We start from the raw sequence: 14982 nt of genomic DNA, 5'->3' as shown, positions 1-14982 counted from the left end.
GGCCTCAAGCAGCTTCTGACTTCTTGCATTATGTCATATTGCTTTGCAAATTAGTGCAGCCAGAAGTAGAAAGGTATGAAGCTTAACTGCCTCCACAGAGAATAACCAGCGATTAAGGAGAGATTTCTTCTTCGCAGTAAAAGATCATCTTAAAAGGAACCATGTGGAGTTTTTGACCTCTGGAGGTGCTTTTAAAGCAGAGTTTTGATGGGTCATTCTCCGGTGGAAGGAAATATCAGCAGCTGCGGTTCGTTATGTGCAAGAGTTTGTAAAGACATTCAACATCACTGCAAAACCTGAAGTAGTTTTTTGTGCTACGTACATTTTTACCTCTACCGTGGTGTGAAATTGTATAATCAGTACAAAATACAGCACTTTCACTGGTTACAGCAATTAGAAAAACTGGTAGAATATCATCAGTCCAACCTCGTTTACTTCAGAAAGTGTCTTTTGTGTATACTAGGACAAACCCCATGAGATACATCATCCACTTTTGAGGGAGGAAGGTGGGGGCGGCGTTTAAGCATATTTAGTATGTGGGCTCTAAAATCCTATGTGGCCGGACTTCTGGAGAGTTACTTTATGCTTACCGGTTCTGTTGTTAAAAGTTTGAGGTCAGTCAGTCCCTGCTGCAGTTTACTGAAGAACCACTTTTCTTTATTAAAAAATTTCTTAAGGTTTTACTTGAAAAAGGAAAGAAATTCACTGCAAACTTATGACAGATCTTTGTGGAACATCTGCGGCACTGACTGCTAGCGTTTGACTTTAGATGAGCAGTTTGACCTGCAGCACAGCTTCCCCTGACTTTGGAGTATTTTTACACTTATGCATTTAATGCTTTTGTCTAATAAATTCTATTTTAAAATGCTTGTTTGTGCACAGCTGGAACAGTTGCTCAGAACTAAAATCTGTGTGTTACAACTGTCAAAAGTAAAACTACATGAAAATCTCATAGCTTTCATACCTAGATTGTATCATTTTCTAAGATTTCAAAACAGACTAAGGTATTTGGATTTTTAACCATCTCACCTCGTTCATACTAAAGCGACTGGAGCTAATACTCATAAAACTGACTTTTAATCGGATGTAAATTCATGCACTCCTGCAGCAGCTTCCGGATGTAGGCGTAACTGGAGGTCTTGGACAATGGGTCAAGGACTTTCTTTAAAACTAACCTCCCACAAAAGAGTCCACATTAAAGAAGTGCTCTCTGATTGGGTTCCTTTAAATACAGAAACCCCTGCAGGGCTTTTATTCCCCCCACATTTTTCATTTCACACCAGTAATTTCCAGATATTTAATCAAATATCACAATGACATGACATTAGTGGGGCTTTTCCATGAAAATAATGATGGCTCTGATTATTTTAATCAGAATTCTAAGTTGGAAAAAAATTGGTCTTATTCACCTCAGTGCTTAAATGAGATTATAAACCAGCACACACAAATAATATGGATTTACAGTGTAGGAAAGCAAGCCAGGGACTGCACTGAATTCAGAAACCAAAGGTATTGGAGGGAAAATGGATGGAGAGCGTCCTTGGTTTTAATATCAGTATGGGTACTTGACTTTGGTGAAAAGAAAAAAGCTGACAGCAGGGAAGATAGTCGGCCACCAAATGACCTTTACAGTGCGGCTCTGGGTCGAGACAGGAAAGCCCTGTTAATTATTAATCACACGAAACATCTCCTCCACCATGAGCTTAAGTTTCGCCCTTTAGGGTGATGCTAAAGAACAACCCTTTTAAAGAAAAAGCTCTGCAAAGGTTCTTTTATCCTACATGTCATTAATATGGTGTGAATGCACAAACTGTTGTGTTTAATCGTGACGCTTTTATCTCATCTGAAGATGTTTGTATTGTGCTGGGTGAGAACAAAGGCGACTTTCATGCCTAGACAAAGATGCTTGTTTAATTCTGCTCTATTTAAAAGGTTTGAGGGAGATAAGTCAAGATCTTTAATGAGGGCCGGGCCTGAAATGCTGATCACAGTCCTCTCTTGCGGCACATATTTCTTTTCATTTTATTTAAAAAACCTCTTATTATGTCTGTGCGCTTGAAATCTGATCAGTGAGACTTAAAACTTTAGCTTCTGCTGATGGGAAAAAAAAACTTTAGAACTGCTTATAATCTTAAATTTATATTCAAGGCTGAAATTGATCCCAACCAAACGAAGGAACGTTTCACAGAGACATTATAAAGAGTGCAAAACAAGGCAAAGTAAGGTGAAGGTCAATAAGCTATGGGACAGTCTGAGGTGCAAGGTGGCAGCATTGGATAGCCTGAAACATAATGTCCCAGAGGTCTTCTATTGGATTTAGGTCAGACAAGCATGGGGGCCAGTCAATAGTATCAATTCCTTCATCCTCCAGGAACTGCCTGCATACTCTCACCATATAAGGCCGTGCATTGCCGCGCAGGAGGAGGAACCTAGGACCCACTGCATCAGCGTAGGGTCTGACAGTGGGTCCAAGGATTTCATCCTGATACCTAGCAGTCAGGGTGCAGTGGTCTCTGCGTCCCTCTGTGGATAAGCGTCCCAAACCCTCACAGACCCACCACCAAATCAGTCAGGTTGATATAGGCAGCATAACACTGTCACAGTTTCTCCAGAGCCTATCGCATCAGTAAAAGGATCTGGAGTGGTGGATCTGGCAATTTGATGTTCTGTGACAACGGCCAGTCGGCTCTGCTGTGCTGAGATGTACACACCAATGATCTGCTGGAAGTCCTTTTGCAGCTCTGGTAATGCTCATGCTGTTCCTCCTTGCACAGAGGAGCAGATACCGGTTCTGCTAATAAGTTAAGGGTCTTCTACGGCCCTGTCTAGCTCTCCTAGAATAAATGCCTGTCCCCTGAAATATCCTCCATGTTCCTGAGACTGTGCTGGGAGACACAGCAAACCTTCTGTCAATAGCATTGACAGGCCATCCTGGAGGAGTTGAACTACCAGTGCAATCTCTGTAGGATCCAGGTTTGGCCTAATGCTACCACTAGTGACACTGGTCCTACAGCTAAATTCAAAACTAGTGAAAAACAGTCTGAAAAGATGAGGAGAAGTAAATGTCAGTGGCCTCCTCGTCTTTATTTGTCCAGTTTTGTTATGGTTATCTCATTGATGACCCTCTAGTGCAGCTGTTGTTAATGTAATAAACACCAAAGCAGGTGAAACTGATTAACAACGCCCTCTGTTAGTTCACTGACCAGATCAGTGACCACTCACACTGACAAGTGCTCCTGTAGGTTTTTTAAGCAGTGTATTTATATTGTAGTCAGATTCAAGGACAAAAATCAATCTATGTAGCATTTACAAGAAATCCGTCTTTATGAGACATCTGCCTAACCCAGTTAGTCACAAACCTTCAAGGATGAAGGCAGCTTCCCGCCAGCGTCAGGGACAAACAGGGCATGGAAACACCCACAGCAACAGCAGGGAGAGAAGAGCATGTTAGTGGCAGATTTCTCATTAAATGCAGACATGCAAATATTGTATTTATGCTTTTCTGCATAAGTGCATGAGTCTGTGTAGCTGGCTGTGAGACAGGGAGCTGAGCTTGACAGATCCAGAGCCATGCAGGCAGCTTCAATGAAGTGTTAAATAATTGATTGTTCCCTGGCAAAAAGAAAAAGAAAAAAGAAAGGAAGTAGCAGGTCTGTGTATGTGTGCGTGAATGTTGCTCGCACTATATGATTCCAGCTCAGGCTGTGAATGAATTCATTAATTAAATCAGGGCTAAACCAAACCCGGTAGACGAGTACAAATTCCCCTGCTAGGTTAGCTAATTAAATCACAGTAATTATTTATAGTGCAGTCATAAAGTTAAATTAATGTTTAATTTTAAGTGGGGAGGTGTGTGTGTATGTGTGTGTATAAGACAACAAGAGAAGTACAACACTGCAGTGTTAGAAAGGAGGGCGTCACAGAGAATAAAATATTTTCTCATCCTGATTAGAAAAACAGCGATGAAAGGCCTCGGTGTTGCAGGCGACAGTAACATAAATGAAATTAAACAGTACACAGAACTCGGTGGCAGCTCAAGGATAGCACGCAACAGCTGAGATCATCCATCAAATGAAAGCTTTTAGCACAGAACGAGCTGAGGCAGCAAAGGACGGTGCAGGTGAAAATCAGTCACAGATCTCAGTAAAGCTGAGCTCTGCAGAAATGCGAGCGAGTAAAGAGGGCAGCTGCAGCAGAGAGGACCGAAGGAACATGAAGTAATCACAGGAACGTTAAGACCAGGGAAGCAACAGATTAAACAGCCTGAGCAAACAGCGCACTGACTTATACTTAATTATAAGATGTCAAAAAACATTTGTCCAGCGCTGTGACAGACTGGCAGCTCGAGGTCATCATCATCCTTGTTGCGCTCTCATCTCTTGCTCACCCACACACACACACACACACACACAAGTCTGAGCAGACAGTGGAGACATTTGTCTGTGTGAAAACAGGCTCAGATTACTGCAAAGGTATAATATCGTGGATTATATTTAATCAAAAGACTGGAGCCAAAGTCCACCTGGAAGCATTGCTAGTTTGCAGCCATGTTAAAATCGCTTGCAACACTTGGGGAATGACACTGTACATCCGTCATGTAGAGCAGCAACAGTTAATTAAGTTATATTGCACATTAATATTTAGAAGCAGCATACAGTACTGTATGCAGTGTTGCAGTGTTATCGGTTTCTGTTTCAGTGTGTATTCAATATTTTATTAGATTAGGCCGGTGTAAAATTTTAGCAGTTGCGGAAACAGGTATCCAAGGTGTTTATGTTGCCATGGCAGCAAGATATAGATGATGTCGGCCTTGGTTTTGAGGGAAGCTCCCTTCGACGGCGTTCCTTGGGCTTTTCTGACGTTTAGCGTTCCACGCTTCCTGTGTTCTCCATCCTCCTGTCTGTGACCCTGAAATCAATCTCAGTCTGCCACCTTAAAGGATGACTCAGCTCCTCTCCCGCATCAGCAGGAGAGAGGAATGAGGAGAGAAGAAGCTAGCTATGATCATGGATGCACAGGTGTTTTTACCCTTGAAGGACAAAATCAGTCTTCAGCCATGTTACACAAGCATTGATCCTATGGCAGCTCGATGATTGGATGCGCTGCTATTAGCGTAACACCTCTGACACGCCAAAACATGATGGTCACGTTGCCTCCGTTCCTCTCTCTGTATGTCTCGTCTTCATCTCCTTTGCTAAGAAAAGAGAAGCATGGGGTGAGGAGGTGTTTATGCAGAATGCGGACTAAAACATAGCTTCAGTACTTCTACTTGGACCCACAAAGCTCAGCTGCTCAGAGTGACTGATGTGTTTCATATGCACAGAGGAAATGGCAACAAATATGAGGTACAGTCACCACTAGTCGCCATTAATCAATTCTTTTTTGGTTTGGGATGTAGATCATTTTGCAGTGAATGCACGAAACAATGATTATCTTGCCTGTGGTGACTAAAGCCCGCACCTTTAACTTAAACGTTTGCAGCCCACAGCGATTGAATATTAAACACTGCAGTTAGTGGAAGAAACACTGAATGCAAATTAAGTGTTGGCTAGCTGTGTTTTCCCACCGTGCCCGCCGATGCTCCATACAGCTCCTATAAATCCAACATGGCAACCTCCGATGTTTTTAATGATGTGAAATTGTGATGATTGGTTCCCCTGAAATGTTTTTTTCTGCTGTATTGCTATTTGCATCGTCTGCTCCTGCTGATAGGAAAGACACAAGGCTTTACACTGACTGCACCTCTGCAGTTGAATACACATCATAATTACAATCGCCACCTCTAGCCCCAGCAGACTCCGTCCACCCTACCCGCTGTGAGAAAAGATGTTAAATCGATTTCTTTTTCCTACACCCAAATCATGCACACTGAGCTTATTAGAAACCGCTTATTTCTTATTTATGCCACGTCCACAGCTATGTCTTATTTTGCATTTTCATTCATTAATCCTCCTGCAGTTCATATCTGACACAAACTTAAACTACATCTTTACATTTCTGATATTTTACATTGCTTTGGCAGGTTCTCTGGCACACATGCAAAGTTAGAGCTGCCATCTGTTTTGCTGAAAAAATAATTCCTTAATGTTCACTTAACAGCAGGAGATAAAGGAGCGCATTAGATTTGTTTCCTCTATTCTGGATCAGGCGTTTTATGTGATGATGAGAAAGGAAGTAAAAGGAAAGCTTCTCCTGTGCTCACCCTGGAAGGTCAGGGTTGACTGCAAGTGGTGGCTATTGAGCATCTTTCTCAAAGACAGCTTCACGGTGACATGTGTGGGGACATGCCAAGCGTACGTGCAGGAGAGAAATCTCATCCTTGTCCTCGCTCTGTGGCCTGTGTGCCACTGGGGCAGCTAATGAGCAATGTAAAGTCCAGCCAAGCTCTCAATCTGCTGCCCACAACATCACGGCACACCGAGTCCGGGCACAAAGCCAGGACTCATACAAAGTGCCGGACTGTCACGAGCACCCTGTGTATACGCTTCCTAGCTCCGGGCTATGGGTGGGTTTTCTGTTATCCCTGTAAGAGCAAAGACGCAGCTGACATTTAGGTGTGTGTGTTTGGAGGCAATCTGTTGTGAATTTAACAGTGAGTACACAAAGGCCAGGGAGGTATTGATTACTTTTTAGCTCCTTTTTGGATTGAGATGCTAGTGTGCCATTTAAGTGTGTGAGCGTGTGTGTGTGTTACTCCACGTGTTCAGACAGAGCCATCTGTTCCAGTCTATAGATTTAATGTATTATCCACTCTCACTGTCAGCACTGGTGCCTTACAGTACCTGCTTTGGAGTTAAGTTCTGCAGCCGTGCCACTGAAATTAAATTTAAAAGGTCGCACTGAGAGTATGTGAGTGTGGATTTTTGCCAAATGCGTCTACAGTAACTTGCATAAATCGTTGAATTTGCTTCTTCCCGGAAGATTATATTGGTTAAATCTACTCTCCATCATCTGAAGTGTGCAGACGAGCTTTTTTTTTTTTCAAAGAGAGCTCAGACAAATAGCTTTATTTATTCAGCAGGGAGAAGCCTTTGCTCCAGTCTTATCTGAAGGTAATGACAAAACTGTCTGTAGCCGTCACAAACACGCCGGCCGTGATTAATCCACCTCCTCTCTCCTAATCCGATCTCAAGTCCACTGTGTTTGTTTTGTCTTCAGTCTTAACAAATGGACTGTCCAGTCCGCCAAGAGAGAAGTGGACTCGTAGAAAATAAAACAATGTCAGGGTCAGCTATTGATGAGCCCCGCAGGCAGCGAGCAAGCCAGACAAAAAGAGAGATATCAGGAGGCGAAGGTAGCAAGAGAAGAAGAGAACAAAAAAACTCTCTTCCCTTGTGGAAAGTCGGCTCTAAAAGTGAGCGTTGCTGAGGAGCGGTGTGGAAAATGTGATCACGGTTTCAATTTGAAGCTGTCAGGAGTAAATAAGGAGTATGTGGCTGGAAGGCATAGAGGGCAGGATTACTGAGCCTTGCTCTGCTGTGGCTCATTTCCACCTTTACTAAGAAAAAGAAGGAAAAAGAAAACACCCAAAGAGTGAGAGACTTTAAACTGCTTAACTCCAGCAGGCAGAAGGATAAGCCGACAAAAATATATAGATTCAGTATATAACACTGCAAGTGAATCATGGTGAAAACTCGTGAGCTAAATGTGGATTATTATGAAGAGAATTGTGCATCGTTTTAAGCTTGTGCTTCTCTTTCAGAAAATCAGCTGCAGATGTGATGTCATTCTTTGCAACTTCTTTGCCAACACAAAAATAACTTGGATTTTTTTTTTTTTTTTAAAGCATGCAGCATCCTGCAGAATGCGTCAGCAGGGATTATGGGAGCTCGGTCAAAGTGATGCTGAGCAGTAAGTTAGAAATCATCCATATGCTTAGCACAGGGGGATAAACAGGTCAAAGGACAAAGCACAGGTCTGCCCTCTCAGCATTTCTCTGACTCATATTTAAATGCGTGAGGTCAAGTGTGACATAAAAATTGCACACTGAAAATTGGACATCAACACTGCTTGTAAATATCTGGAGGCAGCGGTTGCTTATAAAGGCTCTTCTGAGCTTTCCATGGCATTTATTTATGCTTATTGAGATAAGCATGCAAATATAAGCAAGCAAATATTGTCCCCAAACCAAATTATAGCACATCAACATCCCCAGAGTATCCTCATCTTCTGGCCTCACGTATGCAACAACAAAAGCTTCTGATTTCCTGTTTGTCGAGAAATCTTTAAATGCAGATGAACTGCAGGCAGCGAAAAGAAGTGACACATCTCTATCTGTGCTCATCGCTTTAGGCCTAGAATACGGTTCAGGTACTTTTATCGAATGATAATATGTGTGAGGCGCGTGCATACGCTTCCCATATTTAATGTGGCATTAGATCAGCGAGTTCACACAATAGCCTCCCACATCGTATGCAGATTGAAGCAGAGCAGAGGATTGTGGGTGGATTAGAAAGCTCTGGGGTTATGCTTCTCTTTTACTGTGGTTTCCAGCCAGCTTTAACAGCTCAGACAAGAAGAATCCAAATCGCTACAGATCATACGAGCAAACGAACCAGGGTAGATACAATAAAAACCAATTAGATGTGCACAAAAGGAGACGTTTTCAATGTTTCGGCTTTGGCAGAGTAGGAAAAAAAATCTTATCAGTAAGTGTAGATTTCACAAATTGGATTCTTAAAATTACTTTAAGAAGGCAGAGATATCACGTTCTCCCTTCAGCCTCTGTTGCCCCGCTCGTGACTTTCACATTGCACTGCTCCAGCTGATTATGTATATTTAGCTCCAAGCGGCACGTCTGGAACAACAGGATAAATACTTCTTTCATATTTGCATTTTATAGGCACATTATGGCACCAGTGGTCAACTGCAGGAGGAAAATATCCATGACAGGCTGATATTTCTTGCTGACCGCTGCTTGTTAGCGCTCAGGCCAGAGAGCCGATTAGGATGGGTGGCCGGTTGAGTTAAGCCGAGCGCTGCGATGCACACAGCTTAGATAAAAATCGCTTTGAAAGTCAGAAAGTGAGTGGGAGCGATAGCAAGTTCACCAAAAGAGGATTTGGGGGGTGGCATAATCAAAAGTTATGCAGTCACTTAAAGCCCAATGGAACAGGATGCCGTGACAAACTAGAGTGGTTTGGTGTACTTTCAGTGTCTTAATATATTTCAGAGAGGTGGGCGAAAAGATAAAAAAGGTTTTTCCATTGTTCCCGTTCACTCTGTGTCACCACATTGTTCTCACCTTATTTTTAGACCTGTCAAATGACCTGTGCTTTGGTGCCTCCAGGTTTCAGAGGAGCGCTCCCTGCCCGGCAGTTCATCAGTTGTGCTTGTGTGCCTCTGGCTACTCACTTCATGCTTTTTGTGTTATGTAAGCAGACTGTAGCAAAGTAGCACATCTACAGTTGCCAGGTTCTCTGTCTGCTCCTAATGCTGCAAAGCTACTCTGACTCCATCGCTTCATCTCTCTCTCCCTTCTTTCTTTCTCTCTCTAAGGGCAGGATTTTAAAAGCTCACCCTCAGCCCTAACAAGTATCAGCTCACTCTGTAGGCTTTAGTCTTTTTCTGTGTGACATGCTCATTTCTGTCGTTTTTACCACAAAATCTTGAAATTCGAATAATAAACAGAGAGGCAGTGGCTGTCAGTTTGTTCCTGGAGACACCAAATGGGCTGTTGGTCCTAATGGCCCATCGCAGTCAGATCAATCAAACAGCTGACAAACCATCTGATGGATGGGAGGCGTAGTGTCAAGAAAAAAAACAGTGGCGAGACAGCCAAGGTGAGGAGAAATGAAAGGCCATTAAACGCTGGAGTCTCCAGAGAAATATATATACATATATATACATACATATATATATATATGTATTACACACACACACACAAAGCAGTGGAATACGTGGAGATTGTAGCCTTCGGCTCTTTGAGTTGTTTCAACCTCGATGTTGAGAATCAAAGGTCTTGCCTCTTGGTTTAATTTCCTGTTGCTTCTCCAGTCGCAGATATCATCAACACCAACAACAGCCTCGGGAGGTCTCAGAGTGAAAGGATACATTCATATAGCACTTAGATCACACACGCACACACACACACAGATCTATGTTTTGGATCTAAAACAAGGCTAGGCTTTACGATCACAAAAATCTCCAATATCTCCGATATTGAAAGGCCATTTGTAATTAGCTGAACTCCTGATGGAAGTTCTCCAGCATGCTACAGTTAGTCATGCAGCAGCCATGAAACATGCGTGTCCGCGTGTGGGTGGAAATAAATGCATACAGTGAACAAGGAGCGCAATTCTGTGTGAAAAGACGACAAATCTTATTTGTTCCACTGGCCACATCAAGGATGTTTAGGATTTGGCTTGCTCTGTGTGTGAGAGAGCGGGAGAGAAAGGTCTCACTGTGACTAAGAGGAAGCTTAACATTCACTCTGCATGTTATCAGCGCTGTCACTCAGCTGTGCCTGGCACATTCTCAAAAGCACAGGACTACGCTGAGCTGCGGGGGAAAACATAATGACAAACAAAACGACAGCAGAGAGTAAACCGCAGAGAACATCATCCCAGAACTGCCTCGACATCTAGGAGAAGCGACGTGTAATTTCTCCATGATACATCGGGTTATCTAACTGCATAATGAATAGTATTTTTCCTAAGATCCAGCAAAAATCATCTGCGGTGGATGTTCAGCTTCCGACAGCAAAAGCTTTAACCGTCCTTTTATTTATCTGTCCTACTTCTGCAACCAGCATCATCAATACGGAGTCAACACAAACTGTTTTCACCCGAAGAACAAGAAAAAGCACAGAAATGTGGGTTAATTGGACAGCTGGTAATTGGAGCGTATTAGTCCCTTTGCTGCCACAGATTGTATTCTGTGGGAATAGGAAAGTGGGGCATTTTGGAGAATCTCAAGCTGTTTACAGCCTGAAAGCACTCTGCTGATGAAGGCTAGAGCATGTAGAAGTCTGGCATTCAAAACGGGAAACGAATATCACAATCAAAACATCAAATCAAAGAAACAGTTGGTTTTCCTTTCCATCTAAAAAAGAATGGCAGTGTCAAGCAGAACTAAGCATACAGATCAGACAGCAGGGCTTTAAATGGTTTCCACACCTGGGATTAAGGTGTGTATGTGTGCGTCCCTCCCCAGGGTGTCGCAGTATCTCTTAAATTAAGCCGTTTGTTTTAGAAGCATTGAAAGGCCAGATTATGTTCTGTATGCTGGGATCTAAAACAACTGTGTCTCATGTTACTTGATATTTTTAACTTGCTGTTGTCATTCACCTCACCTGCCGACGCCAGATCTCCCCACTGCAATGGTGTAGTGCAAGTAAGCATATTTACTCAAACACAGAGCACATGATGCTTGTTTTATTGTTATTTATGGCCACTTGGGAACAGTAGATACGAGCTGTGAGCACAGCACAGACGTATCACCTTCTGAAAATGAGCTGTGAGAGCTGTGAGAGTGAATGAAAACAACAAAATTACAGAACATCTCAACAATGGTGCAAAACAGAGGTGGAGATTCAGGTGGTAATTATCACACTGTCATTTTCTATCATCTCACTCTCATTAGATAGATTACTATAGTGTTAAAAAAAAAAAAAAAAAGAGGGTATATGTATAACAACAACGAGAATCAACCCCACGGGCCACCAAGACCCACATGTCCGTCCTAGACTCCTTCTTGTTCCGCTGCTCTGTTCTTATTCCAGGAGTTGTTGATATCCGAGAGATGGGCACAAGATGTTCTTTAAATTCCCCCCTGTGAAAAGGTCACGGTGACGATGCAATGTTGCAAAAGGGCATATTTCAACTCATTCTGTGACTATTGTAGTTTTGGTGGTTGCTCCTAATCAAGTGGCAGGTTGCCATTAAAGTAACGAGCGAGTGAAAACGAAACGTATTAGTGAGTAAATGTGAAACAAAGTAAAGTTCAAAAGAAAAAATGACACACAATGACACAAAACAACATTCTAATGGGGCAAAGGGGTAACCCTCCCCTCCTGCAGAATTTAATGCTCTTTAAACGAGTCGTCAGGTGTCTGGTTTCATTATTCATGCAGCAGGTACGACGGGGTATGAGTGTGAAAGGAAAACCGCTTTTCCCCTTCTGATTTCTTATCTTTTCTACATTTGTCACACTTTCATGTTTCAAGTTGAATAGGCTTTAATATTACAGGAACATAATTCGAGTAAATACAAAATGCTGATTTTTTTTAAACAATTTAATTTTTAAAATAAATTCAAACCTAACTGTGTGAAAAGGTAACTAAACATGGTAACAGCTGTGCCGTCCTTGGCTGCCAGAACTGCAATCAAGTGTTTGTGATACGTTCTTTCACATCACTGTGTAGGAATTGCAGCACTTTTCTTTGCAGAATTGCTTTAATTCAGCCACACTGATGAAGTTTCTTTTGAATCATCCAAGCGTGCTTGAGCTTCAGGACATGAAGTAATGGCCGGACATCCTCCTTCAGGGTTTTCTGATATGGAGCAGAACTCATGGTTCCCTCAGTTACAGCGAGTCGTCCTGAAGCAGCAGAGCAGCCCAGACCATCACACTACCACCACCCTGTCTGCCTGCTGCTGGGATGTTCTCTTTATGAAACGCTGTTAGTTTGATGTAACGGTACTCAAACCTTCCAGAAAGTTCAGCTTCTGTCTCGTCAGTCCACAGAAGATTTTCCAAAAAGTCTTACCTTTAAGCCTTGTTAAATCACTAATAAACTGTGGCCTGATCACTGTCAGACCTGCTGAATCACTTAAATAGAAGCTGTCTCACAAAGTGAAGCAGGCTAAAAGGTTTAAAGAAACAGCTGAGAAACAAAGTCACTGACATCCATCAGTCTGGAAAAAATTACAGAGACATTCCTGAGGCTCTGGGACTCCAGTGAACCACAGTGAGATCAGATATCCGCACATGGAGAAACTGGGAACAGTGCTGAACCTTCCCAGGAGTGACCGGCCAACCAAAATTAACCCAGGAGGTCACAGAAGAACCAGAACAACATCTGATGACCTGCAGGCTTCGCCTGGCTTTGTTAAGGTCAGAGGTCATGACTCAACTATAAGAAAGAGACTGTGCAAAAATGGCCAAAACATATTTTAAGCACATATAAAGACATATTACTAGAGGTGAAATCAGACAGAACAAAAAAGTATCACCACATAATATTTTACTTACTATTCTTAACATTTAATGCAGAATAATTATTTAATGAATTTATGGATATTGCTTTAAGCAGCTGTTTGAGCAGTAATCTCACCATTAATGATCAGTCTATGTTTCAAATTCAGAAATCAAGCGAAAGTAACTGTTAAAATCATCTGTGTACAAAATATGTGAACAGGTGGAGTCAATGTTGGCAGCATCAGAGGAAGCAGCTGTCCCTTTTCTAACCTGGTAGAATATAAATCCCATGTGTCTGTCTCGAAACCAGAAGCTGAGGTTATAGTTGACTGGCAGCAGAGAGGAGTGAATAGAAGGAGTTCACCCTCAGATAGAGCTGAAGAAGCACACGCTCACAAAACCTGATTTTACAAACATGAAATAAATTTGGTGTAAAGATTTCAACGTTGGGAACACAGCAATTTTTTTCTTTTGAGAGTTTTTCAGCCCAGAAACTCCAGTTTGTACCTTTACGCTCTGCTCTCTTCTTAAAATCACAAAGATAACCCTGCTCGTGGCGCTGAGGGGACCAATGCGGGGTTTAAAAGCTGCTGTTAGAATCTTAGTGTGAACGTGGAGCCGCGACCTCTGCTGCCGTTCAGGATAACGGTGGGTGGAAAGTGTCAGAGCGTCTTTATTCAAGAGCTGTGCCTACTGTCAGTACAGGTTTGAGATGCTGACATTTAGGAGTAAGAAGATTTTATACTATTCAGCTTTGACTTTGACAGAGTTTCTTACTCCCACTCACAACATGCTACGAATTTTATATTCTCAAGTAGCCCAAAATGCAGTCGTATAGTTTATTTTAACAATATTTTAAATACATTGCGCTGTTTAATACTTCTTCGTCACTTACTGGCCTTTTTCTAAAGAAAAATAGACTTGGTAGAAATAGGCAATCAAATTAATTTTAAAAGATATTCAATACAAATACCAAAAGTTTTATATTTGCAACAGTCGGGAGCAGCTTACAGCACTGCTCAGTGTCAACGATAGAGACAGAACACATTAAAAAAAAAAGCAAAAGAGTTACTTCTAATATCCTCTAAGTCTGTAACGAGTCTAACACTAAAACAGAGCTACAGTATCTATGCTGCATTGTTGTTATTCTGCATCTACCTGCTAATAAAGTTTATCCAATACATTCACTGACGAAGTGCAGGTTTGACACCGTGCCCATGAATAATTGAAATCTGCTGTATAAACTCTTCATGGTTATACTTCATATTCAAAACGTTACTCTGGCTTGCAAAATCACATCCAGACCAAAAAAAAAAACCCACGAGGTTTTACAAAAAACTATGAGAGCGCAACAAATTTTTTAAATTCATTTAAAAAAAATGGATCTGAAAACTTTTCAAAGCTCAAATCACTGTCGTCCATCTTGTTTGGTATGAACTGCCTGATAAAATTTGATGTTTGACCTTTTCAACTCCATCCAGCTTTTTGCGAGCCGAAAACGCCACGACTCCTGCAGCTGGTGCAAACAAATTAAATAAAAGAGTCAAAGGTCAAACCACTCAGAGCAGGAAGTCGTCTGCACTGCAGATCCCGATCGTGAATTAAGATCTACAAGCTGTCAAACTGAGCCCCCTCTGCACACATACCACGAATCCACCAGTGGTCACGTGTCTTGTTGGTCTCTGTGCTCAGAATAGCATCCTAAATGTGTAAATGGATTTGCTCACTGCCATCAGCGGGGGCTGGCATCACACACTTCGAAGGCCCGACACAATTTGCTGGTGTGACTCAGAGGTGTAACCGACCTCAAGACAGACAAGGACTATCGCAACACAGATAGAA

Source organism: Astatotilapia calliptera, chromosome 23 (assembly GCF_964374335.1).
Source record: "Astatotilapia calliptera chromosome 23, fAstCal68.1, whole genome shotgun sequence".
NCBI lineage: Eukaryota > Metazoa > Chordata > Actinopteri > Cichliformes > Cichlidae > Astatotilapia > Astatotilapia calliptera.
This window is presented reverse-complemented; position numbering follows the sequence as displayed.